The sequence below is a fragment of the Schistocerca nitens genome, chromosome 2 (assembly GCF_023898315.1).
Source record: "Schistocerca nitens isolate TAMUIC-IGC-003100 chromosome 2, iqSchNite1.1, whole genome shotgun sequence".
Taxonomy (NCBI): Eukaryota; Metazoa; Arthropoda; class Insecta; order Orthoptera; family Acrididae; genus Schistocerca; species Schistocerca nitens.
The window spans coordinates 399,923,201-399,943,554 of record NC_064615.1 but is presented as its reverse complement, the minus strand read 5'-3'; positions in this window follow the sequence as shown (position 1 = coordinate 399,943,554).

Here is a 20,354-nt window from a genome sequence, read left to right as displayed (position 1 = left end):
ATGGTTGTTATAAAAGTACTAGTAGCGCTATTTGTTTATCGAATCTTAATGCTTCCTGAAATTAAGTCTTGGTCTTTTGGCAGCACGCTTCTGATCGTGATATAGTCAAGTCGCCAAACAGAGGGTCATACGGTTTTGATCTTGGCATGGTCGAATTGTCAGGTGGAACTTTGGTGGGTCAGTTTGAAGGCTTGGATTCCTGTTACTAGTGAAACGTCATCAGGCTGATTTAGAAAAAGTAGTCTAAATCGAGTTTTCGCTAGTCTCTAGAGCTACTGGAGCATATTGTCCTTTAAACTATTAGATAATGAACGGAATTCCATTTAATGGCTACTTCAAGGGTACTGTTTTAGAAAAATATGGGGTTGGTAAAACCTCTAATGACCGTAATACGATCATTTATTGATATCAACTCGAATGCAATTTTATTGGTGTATGAAGGGTAATATCTGGATCAGCGTAAGTTCGGATTGCCTCCTGGGTGTAGTAATGGTTCGGCGCGGAGAAATTCTGAGTGGGTGTGGTTTCTGTTTCGCGGTTTGTGAAGAATTTATTTAGTTGCATTAAGCACTCGATGAGCAGATATGCTGTTGTGGCAGGTATTACGTTATTATTACTGGAAAGTTCGAGTTGATCGTAAGCCATATGTGACTTTAACTTAACAAGGTCATTTTGTCAAATTCCAATTTTCATTGTGGTATGAAGAAACCATGAAGCAGGACAGCGTGTAGTGCTGTCATCTAAACGAGTATCCAAACACTTCCGTAACGAAGACTGGGATACAGCGGTAGTTAGCCGCCAATCCCTGAAGTGGCAGCACAAATTTATATTGAGTTATTAGGGATGTAGTGGTTGTAGCATATATAAATAAGCGTATGAACGGCTGAAGTAAATCTCATTACACAGATGCTGGACTTCAGCCTGCGTACCTGACGTACTCGTAATTTGAAAATAAAATCCATAGTTGTTAAACTACTAAAATGACGAATTCTGACCTTGTCGTTTAGAGTTAGTTGATGTGTCAGTAACCCTTAGCGGTTCCTAGGAAAAGCATGACGTCAAAATCATTTTTAAAAAATCCTAAAATTCATCATTAATTTTACAAGAGTAAAACTTGGAGAAAGAGAACAGAGAAAAAAGATAAAATATTTATCGTATTTAGGTAAGACAGATTCAAATCGGTTGTTAGTTGTACTGGAATAAATCGCGGTCAGATTTTAAATAAAACTTAGTCTACAACGACGAGAAGAGACGCAGAGGAAAGAATATATAGAATTACGAAAAGTAAATAAGAAAGAAAAGAAAATTAAAGAATATAATTTTGGAATATTTCAATGATATAAAACTGAATTTCACGATTCTCAAGTGAACAGTGGATTTTACTCTAGATTACGTAAATATTTGTTATTTTAATTTCTGTGTAACAAAAGATGTGTCGGATGATCGTATTTCAAAAGCTTTGAAACTTTTAGAGAGAAGTTAATACTTAATTGAGATATGATACAGTATTTTATTGTAGAAAAGGACCGAGGCTTATATAATCGCTATTTATGCATTTGTTTATTGACCAGAGTAGAGTTTTAGGTTGTATTTGAATTTCAATGTGCGATTTTTACACATACTGAAATACACTCCTGGAAATGGAAAAAAGAACACATTGACACCGGTGTGTCAGACCCACCATACTTGCTCCGGACACTGCGAGAGGGCTGTACAAGCAATGATCACACGCACGGCACAGCGGACACACCAGGAACCGCGGTGTTGGCCGTCGAATGGCGCTAGCTGCGCAGCATTTGTGCACCGCCGCCGTCAGTGTCCGCCAGTTTGCGGTGGCATACGGAGCTCCATCGCAGTCTTTAACACTGGTAGCATGCCGCGACAGCGTGGACGTGAACCGTATGTGCAGTTGACGGACTTTGAGCGAGGGCGTATAGTGGGCATGCGGGAGGCCGGGTGGACGTACCGCCGAATTGCTCAACACGTGGGGCGTGAGGTCTCCACAGTACATCGATGTTGTCGCCAGTGGTCGGCGGAAGGTGCACGTGCCCGTCGACCTGGGACCGGACCGCAGCGACGCACGGATGCACGCCAAGACCGTATGATCCTACGCAGTGCCGTAGGGGACCGCACCGCCACTTCCCAGCAAATTAGGGACACTGTTGCTCCTGGGGTATCGGCGAGGACCATTCGCAACCGTCTCCATGAAGCTGGGCTACGGTCCCGCACACCGTTAGGCCGTCTTCCGCTCACGCCCCAACATCGTGCAGCCCGCCTCCAGTGGTGTCGCGACAGGCGTGAATGGAGGGACGAATGGAGACGTGTCGCCTTCAGCGATGAGAGTCGCTTCTGCCTTGGTGCCAATGATGGTCGTATGCGTGTTTGGCGCCGTGCAGGTGAGCGCCACAATCAGGACTGCATACGACCGAGGCACACAGGGCCAACACCCGGCATCATGGTGTGGGGAGCGATCTCCTACACTGGCCGTCGAGGGGACACTGAATAGTGCACGGTACATCCAAACCGTCATCGAACCCATCGTTCTACCATTCCTAGACCGGCAAGGGAACTTGCTGTTCCAACAGGACAATGCACGTCCGCATGTATCCCGTGCCACCCAACGTGCTCTAGAAGGTGTAAGTCAACTACCCTGGCCAGCAAGATCTCCGGACCTGTCCCCCATTGAGCATGTTTGGGACTGGATGAAGCGTCGTCTCACGCGGTCTGCACGTCCAGCACGAACGCTGGTCCAACTGAGGCGCCAGGTGGAAATGGCATGGCAAGCCGTTCCACAGGACTACATCCAGCATCTCTACGATCGTCTCCATGGGAGAATAGCAGCCTGCATTGCTGCGAAAGGTGGATATACACTGTACTAGTGCCGACATTGTGCATGCTCTGTTGCCTGTGTCTATGTGCCTGTGGTTCTGTCAGTGTGATCATGTGATGTATCTGACCCCAGGAATGTGTCAATAAAGTTTCCCCTTCCTGGGACAATGAATTCACGGTGTTCTTATTTCAATTTACAGGAGTGTATGTTAAGGCCAAAGGGAGGTAGATGAGTAGCCATTACTAACCTTGAAGGCATTGTTAACTAACAACTATCTTCAATATCACCACATTTCAAATGCTTCTTATTTCCTATTCTTCAGATTTCGTATTGTCCACGTGTCACCTCCATACGACGCTGTGTTTCAGGTGCGCTCTTTCAGGAACCTCTTTCACAAAAATAGCTGAATCCTCTACAGGTCTTCTATTGGAAAACCTTTCCTCGGTTGTGCCGGGATGCTTACTATATCTCCTTCGTTCCAAGCATCGTGTGTAGCCTTACTTCCAACAAAGGAGAATGCTTTCGCTTCTTTCGCACTGTGTCGTTCCGAATTTTTATTTTCCTAGGATAAAGCTAACTTTGCAAAAAAAAAACAAAAAAAAAAACAGCTAGTTAGCGTAATGGAACTCTTTAGTTTGAATGAGAAAAATTGGATTTGAAAAAGTCCATGCGCAATATCAACTTAATTTTTCGTTGTTTTCTGTGAGATACCAAGTCTCCAGCCACATGCTTGGAGAGGTACACAGAATGTTAAAAAAGGGGTCTCATATTATTACAGGAAACATGACTGGTCAAAACTAGGGAAAAGGACTGTAAACATGTGTCAGGAAATGAATACCTGTCGAGGTGTGGACCATTTTTCGTATCGAAGTAGGTCGGTACTCAATGCCACAAGCTATCTTCTTGTTGATGTTCATTACTAACTTTTTATTGTTTGTGCTTTTTGTCTGCACGTAGTCCTCTGGAAAGATACTGTTGTTACAAAAATCACTTATAGTTGTCTCTGGCATAAGCGGAGCACCACTCCGTTTTCTGTGCTTCGTACAGCAGTAAATAACTCGTCCTTTCAATGAATTATTGGACGAGAAAATGCAGCAGCATCGCTTTTCATTAACTATTTTTCAGGGACTTGAGTAAAGCAGATAGATAAATGGGGTAAATAGACAGTCGTGCATTCTTCCAAATCTAAAAATACTGAATCGATTTATTATAAGAGCAGGCGATTGCAGTTGCGGACGTCGCGTACTTACCTAGTAGTATGAGAGTATGAGAATATGAATCACGAGTACAGCACCGGCCACTCTGGAACGTCGGGCTCCAGATAGCTGATTAGATAGTATTATCCACCACTTATTCAGCAATGATATTGTTACGATTGTTACACTTTCCGAGAGTGTGCAGGTACGATAAGATAAACCGAAAAATTCACTGGAGCAAACAAGTACTATTGTTTTGCAGCTCTATCTGTGAATGAAACGAGAATAAGCAGTTCTTTGTTAGCACCATACAATGGACTGCAGAACTTGAAGTACCTAGCCCGTAATATGAGCCAGTATCGCATCTTATTAGTCTTAGCGTACCATAATGCTGCAATGTATCAATATTTTGCAGTGTTATACTCAATGTGTCACAGATCACATGTATAGCTGAAAATGTAATACATAATTCTCACCGAAATAGGCAACCCAACGGCGACGCCACGCTGGGTACACAGGTTTTGCCGTTTTGCCGAAGTTGAGTAACGTCTGGTCCGGATATTACGTGGAAAAGTAACTTTCAGGTTGTTGAACCACACGACATTATTCATTACTATTATTATTATTATTATTATTATTATTATTACTACAGAAAGAGACAATGCTAGAGTCTTACGGACTCGCGAGACACGCTGAAATTTCATTTCAGGTATCGCATTTTGGTCGTCGTTCCAGCGTTTCGTTCAAGGGAGATACTACATTTCCCAGAATATTACTCGCACGAAATAACTGGAAGCAAACTGCCGTATGTCAAACAGACGTTAATGGCACTAGTTTACAAGAAAACACCTTCTTGCATGTTGCACACAATTTGTTCGTTTTTCTTTTTTATTTTTGCACGCAAACGAGTTTTGTCTTTTTAACAAGGCTCCTTCTGTGAGTGTCGTTGAATATTACACATTTTTCATTTTCACATATTGATTTTTAGATTTAAAATACTTCATGGAAATACTATATAATAAAAGGAAGCGTACTTACAGTAAAAGGTATAGTTAATTTTCTGAAAATCACGCAGTTTTTCTCCATTTGGGATATCGGTTAAAATTCTCCAGTCATTCGTGTAACCATTGTAGTTTTGAGTCTAGTGTGTCATTTGTTTGTTAAGTGACGCCAGCTTCCCGATTTCTTCTTTTCGATTAATTCTTTCTTTGTGTGTGACTGCTTACATGTTAGAGAGTGTTGTCGTATCTTTGGAGAGGAATGGAATTTTCTATCAACTACTGGTTTATTTGTCTACTACGTAATCAATAGTAATGTGAACAGTGAATTTTTTTGTAATATTAGCTTGCTAATTTAATAGTAGTGTCTTTCTCCCTTGGCTTTGTGTATATGATTGTTTTCTTGCAAAGTTAACAGACGTATTTCATTATTTATTCTGACAATTTTCATTCTTTCACTCCTGTAATTGGCCTGTGATTCATTTTTTTAATGTTCTGAAACAGCTTAACGAATTTCTCTTAAATCCCGGCTCTGGCATTTGTTTCTATTGAGTCTTGAATATTCTTTCTGTTTGTTCTTAAAACTTCCCATCACACGTGTTGCATTGTAATTGGTGTATTCCTGACTTTATCTTATGTTATTTTTGAGATGTACTTTTGGACTGAATTGTCTGATTTTATAACTATCTTTACGTTTTGTCTTTTGAGAATGTTTGTTATTGTATGTATGTGTGTGAATTCTTAAGGGACTAAACTGCATAGGTCATCGGTCCCACAGCTTACACACTACTTAAACTAACTTCTGCTAAGAACAACACACACAGCCATGCCCGAGGGAGGACTCGAACCTCCGGCGGATTGTTTGTATGAGTTCAGCACATACGTCATTGTGTACCATCTTGAATCTTCTTACCAGTTGTCATGTGTACTTAACGTCGTCGTTGTTTTGTTAATGTGTGTACATGATTGTGTGAAGTTTTGTTATGTTGTTGTTTGTGACTGTGTGTGTCTTGTGTTTACTGATTGTACTTGTATTAGTTTTTATTTTTTCTTAATCCTAAGGTTATGTTACATATGTATCCATTATTCGTTGTTATTTGTATGAAGAAGGCTAGTTATTTCTGGTATTTTTCTGTTTTGAGTGCTATTGTGTTGATTCTACGTTGCATTTGTTAAAGTTTGTAATTGCAAGGAGGTGATCAATTCTGTTTATTGTTGCAGGCGACCCACAATTACACCTACACAGCAGGAAAGCATTGAACTTGTGTTGATGAGTGGTGGACAAAGTACCAGAGTGATTGCTGGAGATTTCAATACCAAGTATCCTAAGAGAAATGACATTTCACATCTGACAGTATCCAAGCTATTGGACCAATTTCGTGCAACAAGTTCCACGGTGGAAAAGCCACTCAGTGGACGTCCAAGAACAGCCACCGACGAGGAGACTGCGACAGCAATTGTGGTATTGTATGTGAAAAGTCCGTATCGCAGTACGCGCCAGTTATCAGTAATTTACGGTGTCAGTCAGCGCTCATTCCTGCGTATGTTGCACACACACACACTAGTGGCACCCGTGAACATTACAGTTGCAACATCACCTCTCGGAGGATGACCCTGCTCGGTGGGTGCAGTTTGCAGAATGCGTCAGTGTAACAGGACTCCAGACTTCATGCGACAGGCGTTGTTCAGTGATGAAGCTAACTTTTATTTGCAGGGAGAACCAAACAGATCAAGAAAAGTGTCCCGAACTTTAACAGGTCGTAGCTACTACACAAATGAAGATGTCTTAAAACAAATTTCACACGCATATTCCTGAGAATGAGGCAGTTCAAAATGAAGTGCCACATAACACCCTTCCTATTTGAAACACGTAACCTAAATCAAATATGGCGGATATCAAGATGGCCGCCGCCGTCGTCACAGCTCCTGTAAGTTGCAACCCCACCTACAGACACCCCATACCAGCCGCCAATATGATTCCTCACACTGTTCGATTTTTATAGGGATGCATCCAGATTTTTGCGTCACCCTATTAAACGCATAAAAAATTTTTGTTATTGGTTTCAACCCTGATCAGTCCTTTCCAGGCTTGTTCTCGGTTACCGTTGAGTGCACGTCTGCTACTTAAATGAAGGTTATATAAACCAACTTTTCACGTATGATCAGTGTAGTACAGATTGTAAGATAACTGTTAGTAGCTGGAACCACAGTGAAAAACCATAAAATCGCGATACGGATGGATAATTTCTTTTTGTAAAGGAATGGTTTGTTTTATTAGCAGCCTGTCTTGGACAGTTACCTTAAGATGTTTTGCTCTTTATCCACCCAACCCCCACCTACTAACCACCTCTGACTTTCCACCCCTTCCCTCCACCCCTCAGCAAAAACAGAGGAGACTGTAGTAACGTACAGCGCTGATAGAATATTTTCAAACAGGCAGATTATTATTTTAAAAAATCGCGTTTACTGATCTCTTAAACAGAAGCACTCGAATCAAGACCAAAAAAGAACTAAAATTGTGGAGCGGCCCTAAGTGACCAGTTGGTAAGAAGAAAGGGACAGGTGACTTGGAGATTATAGATTCTTCACAGGGAAATGTAGTAAAAAAATAATTCTATAGATGTGTACAACAGTAGTGAATTTTAAGAAGTAGAAAGAAAACAGAAACTATCATATATGAAATGTGATAACGTATCCTCTTACAATCGTGTCCTATATGACTTCGGAAACATGTAACACAACTAATTGAATTAAAGAAGTGTATGATTGTCAAATGTAAGTCTCCATTGTTCAAAGGATTTATTTCATTTGACAGCAGCAATCTTTGAACACAAGTTTCTTTTGACTGAATGCAGGATTGTACGAAAATGAATACGTGTTTCTGAAAGTAAAAGCTAGGAAAGTTACCATAGATTTTGATTATCCTTTTGCTCACCGAAGCGGCTGTGAAACGGACGCTTCCCATCTGTCTTGGTATTGTGCCGCCGGTTACGGGCTATTCTGCATGCAGATGAGGGCGTGAATGGCCACCAGTGAGGAGACAGATGACGATCATCCAATCCGCGGCAAGCGGCCGATTACTCCTGATGGCGCTCCGGGAATTGGGCCGCACTCAGTCGTATCAGGCTAACTGATTGCCTGGTTAATGCGGGTCTAGCCGCGGCTCCGCGTTACTCCCAAAATGAAGTAAAGCGACAGCACATAGATTACTAAACGCGCAACGTTACTGTACGTTAGTTAAGGTAACCGGGACGAAGCGAGACGGAAATACTTATTTCCGAGCAAAAGAGTAAGTGTTTTATGTCTGGGTTCGTTCACGTGTGAAGACAGCACAAGTGACATGTTTCTTACATAAATTTCATCGTTGAAAGTAGCAGTATTGAACTGACCTTTAGAAATTTAATAGCGTGAGTGAGTATGGAACCCACTGCATCAAACTTTTCGTGGAAACGTTCGCAAAAGACCAAATTTAATTAAATACCTCTGCCAGTGTTTGCGGTATCAAACCGAGGGCCATGAGATCAATGAGTGCGGTTGTCTTCACATTTTTTAGACTAACGTTGACGTTGAGGCAATACTGTGAATAGTTCCCGGTCATTACAAGGGCTTGGCAGTGTGGAAGTTCGTAATTTTTCAGTAAATAGCTTACATTGCAGTAGTTCAACAGAAAAACGCCTTCTGCATGGTGCGCATAAAGTATTTTTATTTAACTACTGCACCCAAAAGCGTTTCGCCTGAGTTATAACGGATCTTGAGCTACTGTCCAAAATATTACACGATTTTTCGTTTGCACATGCAAATATAAGTTATAGATTTAAAGCAGTCTATTGAAGTTTTTATAATGAAATGGACAAGTACTTACATATCGGCGTCAAATTAATTTTTCGTGGGACAGACAACTTTCTCTCGTGTGGCGAACTGGTTGAAAGTTTGCAGTTTTTGTTGTGGTCACTGTTTTGGAAATACAGCATTGTGACTGTCATTTTCTGTGTCTACAGTGTCATTCGTTTCTTTAAGTGTTGCTGACTTTCTCAGGTTTCGCTTTCAGCTGTTTTTACTGTGAATATATATATATATATATATATATATATATATATATATATATATATATATATATCTGTGTGTGTGTGTGTGTGTGTGTGTGTGTGTGTCGTTTTAATTTTTTTACTGTTTATTAGTATTTATTTTTTTCGTTTTCTTTTTCATTTATCTACTTGGGAGAGAAATTGGATTTATTACCATCTAATCCAATTATTGTCTGTTATATGATCATTAAATGTAAACAGTGAATGTTTAGTCATATTATCTTACTGAGTGGTAGCGTCTTTTTGGCTATGGTTTTGAATACGTGGTATTTGTCTTGTAAGGTCAGGAGGTGATTATTTATTCTAACTACTTTCTTTTACTTTTGTAGTAGGTTTTCATTTATTTTCTCTTAAATGTTCAGCAAAAGTTAAGTGGCTTGTTTCATATTTCCATGCTCTGACATGTTCTTTGTACCAGGTTAGAATTTTCTGTTTGTTTGTTCTACATATCTTCCAATACATGTGTTGCGTTGTACTTACAGTTTAATCTCATGCAGAAGCTTTACGCTGCTCTGTGCTGCTCACCAGCAGAATATGTAACGGACGAGTTACTGCTATTTTCAGTACAGGTATTGTGCCCCCTCAGTTTGCTGCACATATTTACAGCCTTGACCGTGTATTTCTGTCTCCATCAAATTGTTACAGTTTCTTACTCTTAGCAGCGCGGGATTAGCCGAGCGGTATGGGCGCTGTAGTTATGGACTGTGCGACTGGTCCCGGCGGAGGTTCGAGTCCTTCCTCGGGCATGGGTGTGTGTGTTTGTCCTTAGGATAATTTAGGTTAAGTAGTGTGTAAGCTTAGGGACTGATGACTTTAGCAGTTAGGTCCCATAAGATTTCACACACATTTGAACATTTTTTTACTCTTAATGCAAATAACAGTGAAGTTAATTCCGAGTTACATTGTGATTTACGTAGCTTAGGGAAATGAATGTATACTTTTAGGTGCTGTAAGCACTTACTGTCTCCGTACAGACTAGCAGCCTACATTGCTAGTTGAACATTTACCGAATAATCAAAACTCCAATACCACTATCGAAAGTTATAAAAATATAGACTGATTTTTGCCCTTACCATTACATGTCGCTGGGGCGAAAGCGTGTTCCTGAATCGTAACAGACTTATAATCATACAGGCATACTTCATTCGATAAAAACAGGTACTTGAATGAGAGTTTTTTATTGCTTCAGTAGTCGTATTCAGCCAGAAGTTATGCGACGTAAGTTTGTCTTTTCTAAGATACCGGCTTGTCGTGAGGGGCGTGTAGCTGCAGTGGGGTTCTTTGTCTTGCTATATGGGGTTGCATTAATTAAAATCTCCAGTTAGGTCTACAGAAGTGCTCCGAATCTAGGGACCCCTAAAGTATTTATTGACCATCGAAAGGCGTTCGGCGGGGAAAGGATAGTATGTCAGAAATTATGAAAAAAATGAAGCGAAGGAAGTTTAATTTTTAACGTCTCATCAACGCTAATGTTAAAGTCCTTAAGTGAGTTACGGAAATCACGGAATGGCCGGACATGGCTTTGAACCGCTTCCGTTCCCCCATACGGTACAGTGTCTTCCCACTGCGCCTTCTTACTCGGTATCTGAGATGCGGAACAGATATGGAGAAGTCATCAGTAGTCTCTACAATCATGTCCAGAAAAAATTAAAAAAACCGAACACCTCAACGACTAGAGATAGGATGTTCATATTCACAGGACATGTACATTAGTATGTTCTGTAGAAATTATTAACATTTGAACCATGTCTGCCCTCGGGTTCAAAGCCAACATGAATATTGTGCCGCCACACCACCTACCAGTAAAACGTGCCTGCGGCTCTCCTTATCGTCATAACCCAAAGGCGATGGATCAGTATGACTCGAGCAGACGTGCAGGATGCCTCGCAGAGGTATTCGCGATCCATACATTCAAATCAGCGAACTGAAAGTGTGATGTCACCGCCAGACACCACATTTGCTAGGTGGTAGCCTTTAAATCGGCCGCGGTCCGGTAGTATACGTCGGACCCGCGTGTCGCCACTATCAGTGATTGAAGACCGAGCGCCGCCACACGGCAGGTCTAGAGAGTCTTCCTAGCACTCGCCCCAGTTGTACAGCCGACTTTGCTAGCGATGGTTCACTGATAAAATACGATAGTTAGCATAGCCTTCAGCTACGTCATTTGCTACGACCTAGCAAGGCGCCATTATCATTTGCTATTTATCTTGTGATGCATGTACCGTCAGACCGATGTTCACCAATTATGGATTAAAGTTAATTATTCCAGAAGCTACGTACTTTTCTTGATAGTATAATACCTTTGCCTGTTCCAGACCTCACGCCAGCCTGCGTGAGCTTAAACGCGTGCCTTTCGGCTTCCTCCAAATCCCGTGGATTGGCTCCTGCCAATTCACAACAGAAAGAGTATGCATTATTGGCATGAAAGAATTTGATGCACCCATCCGGCAAACTGCTGCTCGTATGGGACAAAGCGCTTCGGCAGTGCAACGGGTGTGTGCCCAATGGTTGACTGAAGGCCGTAGAAAACGATGAAAATGGGTCACCGTCGCTCCACCTATACCAACGCCCCAGAAAATCGACGCCTCATCCGAACGGCAGTTTTGGACAGTTCTGCGTTCTCCTCGGCTCTAGCACAGCAGTGGAACAGTAAAACACATCGTACACTATCAGGGGGTGACAATGTAAGAGGTCCGAGCAGATGTAATTTCGATGTATTGCTCATGCGCTGCCTGCGATATGCAAGGTCTCTGACCAGAGAGCAGTTTTGACTGCAGTAGGAACTGTGTAGCTGTAGCAGTAAGTTGTTGCTAGTCTGGAGTCTGCTCTGGTCTGGTCTGGTGTATCGTGTTGGCTGGCCCGGTCGCGGTGCAGCGATATCGGAGTCTGAGTGTTATTGTATAAGGTAAAAAGCAGCCTCGCGCATATGTATTAATGTTATCTCAACTCGCATGTAAATGTTTTAAAACTCTCGTAATAATAATCTTCCTCATAAAAAGTAACTTTTAACAACCATTCATTTCAATTTAAAGAATTTACTAATTTCTCCCATCTATAATCATCCCGATTATTGCAATAGAAAAATCAGTTGCTTCCTTTCATAAATGACAGATAGGTCGGCCAGCATTGCACAGAGCTGTGCCGGAAAAATCTATTGTAAGAGTAGATATATCCGGCGACTTCATTGAGGTAAGCAATTTTCCTTTTTTTTATTCAGAATGATCTTTCAGGGCCATGACGCAGCACTGCTGTCGTCCAAAATTTACCAGGTTAAATTCACAGGGAATTATTGAAAAATCATAAGTGAGTGACAATTTAATTGAGAGATTAGTTACATTGTTTTATTACCAGGTTACTGAATTTATTTTTTAATTGGGACGTTACTCTGAATGTGAACGACATAATTATGATTTATACTGTAGAGAGATTTAGGAATGTTTCTGTTTTGAGGTTACGCTAAATGTGAATGAATTTTGAGCTTAGATTTTGTTTTGAGGTTACACTAAATTAGAATAATATTCATATTATTTAAATTTATTTTGTGGGGAGGTTACAACAATCCGTCTCCGTTTACCACGGCACGGGCATCGTGCGCGTCGTCCACGTCTCCGCCTACCATTGACGAATATAGAGAAACATGGTAGATGGCAACGGTGTATGGAACGATGTCACTGGGGGCGGGAGTGCCATTAGATAGTGCTTTTGGACGCATCCAGGTTCCGTTTGTTTGAAAATGATGGCTGCAATTTGATTCGTCGCAGAAAGGGGGAGCAGCATCACAGTGACTACATTCACACAAGACTTAAGCGCCAGAATAAGTCCTTATAGTTTGCTGTGCTATTGGGTACAACCACAGATCACAGTTGGAGCGTGTCAAGGGCACTGTGGTCAGTGTGACCTTCGTAAATGACGTACTGCGACACGTAGCCATACCCTTTCTGCACAACACCCCAGACGCCATTTTTGAGTAAGACAAGGCACGAACAGATGTTGCCTCTCGAACACGTGTCTTCTTGGTGTTACAGGATGTCAGCCTTTGGCCCGCCAGATGATCAGACTTGTGGCCAAGCGAAAATGTATGGGATATAGTGAAACAACGGTTGCAGCTCTGTGACCCAGTGCCAACCACCACAGATGAACTTTGGAGCGAGGTGAATGGAAGGCTATACCACAGGCCGCCATTCGCGCCTTATATGCGTCGATGCCATCACGCATGAAAGAAGTTACGAGGGTCGATGGCGGACCCTGTGCCTTCTAGGCAACAGAACACCTGCTGAACCGTGGTGACTGAAATGCTGATCATTTCTGCAAAGCTGCTTCAGTCTGGAACCGCTCGAACGCTACGGGCGCAGATTCGAATCCTGTCTCGGGCATGGATGTGTGTGATGTCCTTAGGTTAGTTAGGTTTAAGTAGTTCTAAGTTCTAGGGGACTGATGACCACATCAGTTGAGTCCCATAGTGCTCAGAGCCATTTGAACCATTTTTTTTTAACAATCTGCTGTTTCTGTAGATGATATTCATCCCAGTTTGCAAATGGAATTAATAGGTCTACAGCGTAATTCTCGTCTGAGAGACAGGTTCCTTTTGGCAAGACGTGTGATAGATTTTTATCACGACTTTCCACAGCAAGTTTCCTCGTCTCCATCGTGAAGCTGCGAAGATAATGTCAATGTTTGGCTCGACATACGTTTGTGAGAGATTTTTTTCTGTTATGAAAATTAACAAAAAAAAAACGGTTCAAATGGCTCTGAGCACTATGGGACTTAACATCTGTGGTCATCAGTCCCTAGAACTTAGAACTACTTAAACCTAACTAACCTAAGGACATCACATACATTCATGCCCGAGGCAGGATTCGATCCTGCAACCGTAGCAGTCGCGCGATTCCGGACTGAGCGCCTAGAACTGCTAGACCACCGCGGCCGGCAAAATTAATCAGTTTCGGTTAAGAGCAAACATCAGTAATGAAAATTTGCGTAACTGTTTGCGTTTGTCTGTATGTAGAAATTTTGTTCCAGACATTAAACGTATTGTAAACTCCACCCGTGATAATTAAATAAAACGTATCGTAGGTAATAGGTACTCTTTCAAACGATGATTACTTTCAAGCACTCCTACTACCCTTATTCCTTCATTCAATAAAGCAGGCCAGGAAACAAAACGCATTACACAGGAAGAAGCGGAGAGACGGTATGGTGGGGAGGGGAGAGAAGCGGGTGGCGAGCTTGCCCCTGTGTGCACGCAGAACACCTGTTAACTGCACACGTGCATGTGCACCGCACACGTGCAGAATTCCTGCCCGCCCCTGCTCTAGTCGTTTAAGTTGTTCTGTTTTCTCTGGATGTGAGTGCACAACAGACAAATGCGAATAATAAAACACGATAATTACAAAAGAAAATTGCTGTTCGAAAAGCATTCGAGGAAAGTTGCCGCCTCACTTTTTGACACGTGTTTATAAGAAGCCAATGCAGAGAAAAACTACAGGAGTGGAAGGAAGTGGAGGGAGTACACACGTGAACTGGAAGGTTTGCAAACTACGCTGCGTGACAAGGAATCTAAAACACCTAGCAGATACGGTCTTAAGTCAGCGTAACTTCGTACACGTATACAACATCTGCAAGTCTGCAAATGATTAACGTAGCAGATAGAGCGGCCACAACAGTACAATTAGAGTGTTTCGTGTTCAGTGCTGTTACCTTGCTTAGTAGGGAATAAAAGGGCGTGAACATAATTTTTTCATCATGGCAGCGACAACAGCAACGGTTTCGAAATTGTCTCGAATGAAAAACAGCCCACAGTTGCGCTACATTCTGTTTATTTTATACCTTGACCAATATAGGTCTCTTCAGAAATCATACATACTAATAAATGAAAAATGCCTTACCCCTGAGGCTGCATCAAGACCAATAAAATAACTTCAACAGAAATGAGGTTGTTTCGAACATAAATAAAATTACACGTGGCAACGGATGTCCTCCGCCATTACCTCCGTTATACTGCAGAAACCATGGTCAAGGTTTAAAATAAACAGAATTTAGTGCAACTGCTGGCTGTTTTTCATTCGAGACGAGGCGTGAACATCGTCAGATGTTCAGTCGTCACTGTGAGGACACGGAGATGCCACGTACTCGTGTGAAACAGTCTTATCAGCTACCGACAGAGTGTTAAAGAGGCCCCATTGCGAGTTTCGGCTTGGTAGGTGGTCCAATTGTTCAATATACATGTTTATGGGGCATCGCATGTAACAGTGGCGCAATGCAGGATTGCATGGGAACGTGAGGGCAGGAATACTCGACGTCGAGAGTCCAGTCGATCATGTGACCACCACAAGAGAGGATTACCGTATTGTGTACCAAGCACATCGGAACCCATTTACACCTTTGCCCACCATCCAGAAGAAATTTGTGCTCCCCGCAACATTCTGAGTCGTACCGAGTCACTGGTCGGAGGAGGCTAGCAACAACCGGACTGGGGAATTTCCGTCCCACGTGTAGGCTGCCTCGCAGTCTGTTCAGTAAGAAATCGCGGTTCTGCACTACCCAGGATGATCATAGTCGACTAGCATGGCGGCCACCGAGGAAGAGGTTTCATTCTTCCAATTTTTGAAGAGGCACAGCGGTGTTACTCCTGCCGTCATGGTGTGCGGAGCCTTCGGATATGACTTCATGTCACGCCTTGCAGTTATTGACAGAACTCGGAAGGCACAACTGTATGTCACAGGCGACCTGCGTCCTCGTGTGTTACGTTTTATGCGACAGTATGGTGGTGCCATTTTTCAACACGAAACGCTCGTCCACACTTGGCATTTGTCTCTGTGAACTGTCTGCGTGATGCTGAGGTACTCCCGTGGCCAGCAAAATCCCCAAATATTTCCCCGAAGGAACGTGTGTGGTACCAGCTCGGACGCCACCAGGATATCAACAGTCGTGAGCCAACTTGCCTCAAGGGACGCCCTTCCCAACACCCTTTTCCAACTGAATTAGTGCATACATCAATCCTAGAGGTTGCGCAACGTCATACTGATAAGTGGGTTCATATCACCAACCTCTTTGCACATTAGTTTTATAATCACTGAAATAACATCACGTACCCTCTCAATCAGTGAAATTACACTTCATTTCCTTTTTTAAGTAGTAAGCAGTGTATATAGCTCTTCTGGTTGTACAACGTACATCTGTTTGGCTACCTATCTAGCAGAGAGTTTCGCATAAGGACAAACAAAGTAAAAATGAACTGAAGTTTGGGAAAGTGGATTAAAGTACAACAGTCCGTTGACGGCAAGATCTTTAGGGACGCAACACAAGCTTGGAAGGGGTAAAGATGGGCTAAGGAAATCGATGAGGTCTATTTCAAAGGACCCGAGTCAGTACTGGGCGTAATTTAGGAAAATCACGGGAAACGGAAACCTTGATGACTGTAAAGGGATTTGAACGCTGACCTTCCCCAAATCAAGTGACGTGTCTTAATTGAATGTAATGATGAGCATGAAAATGGAAATTTAATATAGTTAAATTTTGTATAGGATACGTTTCCGCTTGAGTACACTTTTTTCGAATTACTCAAGGTCTATTTCAAAGGACCCGAGTCAGTACTGGGCGTAATTTAGGAAAATCACGGGAAACGGAAACCTTGATGACTGTAAAGGGATTTGAACGCTGACCTTCCCCAAATCAAGTGACGTGTCTTAATTGAATGTAATGATGAGCATGAAAATGGAAATTTAATATAGTTAAATTTTGTATAGGATACGTTTCCGCTTGAGTACACTTTTTTCGAATTACTCAAGTTACTCAAGAAAAATCCACGAAAGTGACCTTTAAGCTCACTTCCACAGTCACATTCATCCTTCGCATTCAGGATTATTTCTATGTTGTTCGTGGCACTGTCCCTCCCACTGTAAAAAATTTCCGTCTACACGAACTATTCCCGATACTCAATCTTTTTTATCTCTATTGATTGGGCTATTACTCCAGTCAGCTATTTCGTTAACATTATTAATTTAAAGGTGCCCTTGAGAGCAATGAAAAAACAACGATTTTTTGTAAACTTTACGCTAGAACTAATTACGTTGACAGTTAAATAACCCTTACAATCATATCTTTTTCACAGTCAGAAGACCTCTCGAATTCAACCATGTAATTATTTATTTTATGCTCTTAAAATTTAATAAAATTGTTTTGTTAAATCTACAAAAACGTAAATGTTACAACTTATAAATGTTCGACTAAGCCGATGGTGTAATAAGGGCAGTCAGAGAAGACCAGAAACGGACGAATGTGGGAAATAATTCGTGCAGATGAAATTTTTCTTATGGTGGTAGGGGGGAGTGCTATGAACAATATACTAGAAATCCTGATCGATGGGGGCTGCGTGTGGAAGTGGAAGTGCATTTGAAGGTCACTTTTGTACTTTTTTCTAGGATAACTTGAAAACTATGCTCTCTAGCGAAAACGTATCCCAGTACAAAACGTAACTACAATAAATTTCCTACAAACAGGTACTGTTCATTTGTCTGTAACACTAATAGTTGCGCGCAGTGAGGGAAAGAATGTGAAAATCTCGCGATTGGTTTCTGAAGACCAAATATAACATTACGAGTTGCACGAAACGACCACAGAAGGGGCAGCTGAATCGTCCTGTATAAGGTGACAGAAGAGACTGTAGTAGGAGCAGTGCAACAATTCTCCCGCCTAACGACCAAACTTACCCAAGGTCGTCGGAACAAGTGATACATCAGCTGCGGATTGGTACAGGCGGTGGTAGCTTTTTTTACTAAAAAGTGCTCTCTGTTAATGTCAAAGATTAACGCGGAACTTAGGCCGAATTTCCTGAAACTATACCTCTCGACAACACTGTGGAACAGAAACGTAGGCCGGCCGGTGTGGCCGAGCGGTTCTAGGCGCTTCAGTTTGGAACCACGCGACCACTACGGTCGCAGGTTCGAATCCTGCCTCGGGCATGGATGTGTGTGATGTCCTTAGGTTAGTTATGTTTAAGTAGTTCTAAGTTCTAGGGGACTGATGACCTCAGATGTTAAGTAAGTTCTAGGGGACTGATGACCTCAGATGTTAAGTCCGATAGTGCTCAGAGCCATTGTCTTTTAACAAAAATGGCTCAGAGCCAATTTTTTAAACAAAAATTTAACCAGTGAGAAAACTGACAAGTGGAAACTGAAAATATTTGAGTATTACTATAGAAGATGGTGAATATTAAGTGAACAGAAGAAAGTCCTAAATGAAGAGGTACTAGAAAAAGCGAAGAGTTCAGTGAAAAGCTCGCACCGAAGAAAGAGGCCGATTAGGGTGTGATCACGTAAAGCAACTTAGAGTAATTAAGTCTGCACCTGAGAAGGTAATAGAATAAAGGTAAAGTCAATATTTATAACGTTAAAACAGGCAACGTCGGGTGTTAGTGGGTGTGGAGGGAACGAGAGATGATCAATAGAAAGCAGGGATTGAGGATGACTCCAAATTAGTGTAAATTCAAAGTCGGCCAGAAAAATGTATACACACTCTAAGGAAGGAAAAGTATTACTTACGTGTTTATTTGACATTTAATAATTGATCACACATGTTGTACAACCTTCAGATTGGAACATAAGTACTTTAAATGTTCCAAATTTTTAACGTTGGCGGCTATACACATAACAGAATGACGAACGGTCACCACAACTACGTCAGTCAATGTTACAGTGGAGATCGCTGCACATGTCACTGTAATCTCCTGGCGAAGTTTCTCCTTAGTCCATAGGTGTTGGATCTGGCGACCGTGGAGGAAACTCAATGGTCCCTCTTCGTCCAATCCAATGCCTCGGAAAATTGTCACCCAGGAAAGCACGTACGGCTAGGTGGTAGTGTCGTGGCGCCCCGTCCTGTTGGCAGAAGAGCTCTTCATCACCTCCATAAAGCGCACGAATACCTGGCAAAATTGATGTGCGTAACATTTACAGGTACGCTTCTTCAGGGACAGTAGCATCATAGAAAAATGGTCCTACTAACCACTAGTTGATAGTCCACACAACACATGAACCCCTGGTAGATTGACCGCTTTATCCCCGTAAACATGAGGATTTTTCGGTGTCCAGTATGCACCGTTACGCCGATTTACGGTGCCATTAAGTTTAAATTGTGTCTTAACACTCCACATTACCTTGGTTACAAATTGTTTGCCATCAGTTACCATTTGCTGATACCATTCGCAAAATAGCGTTCGGCGATCAGGATCATCATATTTAATCGTGTGCAGTAATGGTGGAATGTAAACTTTCAACTCTGTAGCTTTCAGAATTTTTCGAACGCTTGTACTGCTAACCCCCAATTGACGTGCACATTGAGTAGCAGACTTCTATGGAGAATAAACAAACGTTTCCAAGACGAGAGTCGACGAAGTAGGACTTGTAGCTGTACGCTGTCTTCCTGATCTTCCTTTGTGAATATGACACATCATTCCACGCAATTCCAACTTGCCAATGATGTGTTTAATTGTTAGGTGGGTTGGAAGTTCTATTTCAAACTCCCACCTCCACTGACTTTGCAATTCAACGGCATTATCAAACTTGAAAAACCACTTTACAAACCATTTTCGTTACTCGAATGTCAAAAGTGCTCCAGTCATCTCGTTTTTTCAATACCGAGATGAAAGTACTACCATGTGTTGAGCCAAAGACTATACTACAACACACTCGTAACTCAAATCGAACGACAATATCGATATCCCTTTAGAGCCTGACAATGAGTGCATACATTTTTCTGGCGGACTCTGTTCTATTGGCTGTGACGAAACGATAGTTCCTTGGAAACGTACAGCTTCGCTAACTAATGGAGGCGGGCATGGTAGTAAAATACGTGATAAGTATACGTATGCGTCTTTCCAAAAATGTTCATCTAGAAGTCTCTGAGCGAAATTCGTCTCGGCAGAAGCCAGTTTGTTTCGTTTTCTATCGCTCCTATAATTTTGTTTACACTTTATCTGTGTTACACTACTGGCCATAAAAATTGCTACACCACGAAGATGACGTGCTACAGACGCGAAATTTTACCGACAGGAAGAAGATGCTGTAATACGCAAATGATTAGCTTTTGAGAGCATTCACACAAGGTTGGCGTCGATGGCGACACCTACAAAGTGCTGACATGGGGAAAGTTTCGAATCGATTTCTCATGCACAAACAGCAGTTGACCAGCGTTGCCTGGTGAAACGTTGTTGTGATGTCTCGTGTAAGGAGGAGAAATGCGTGCCATCACG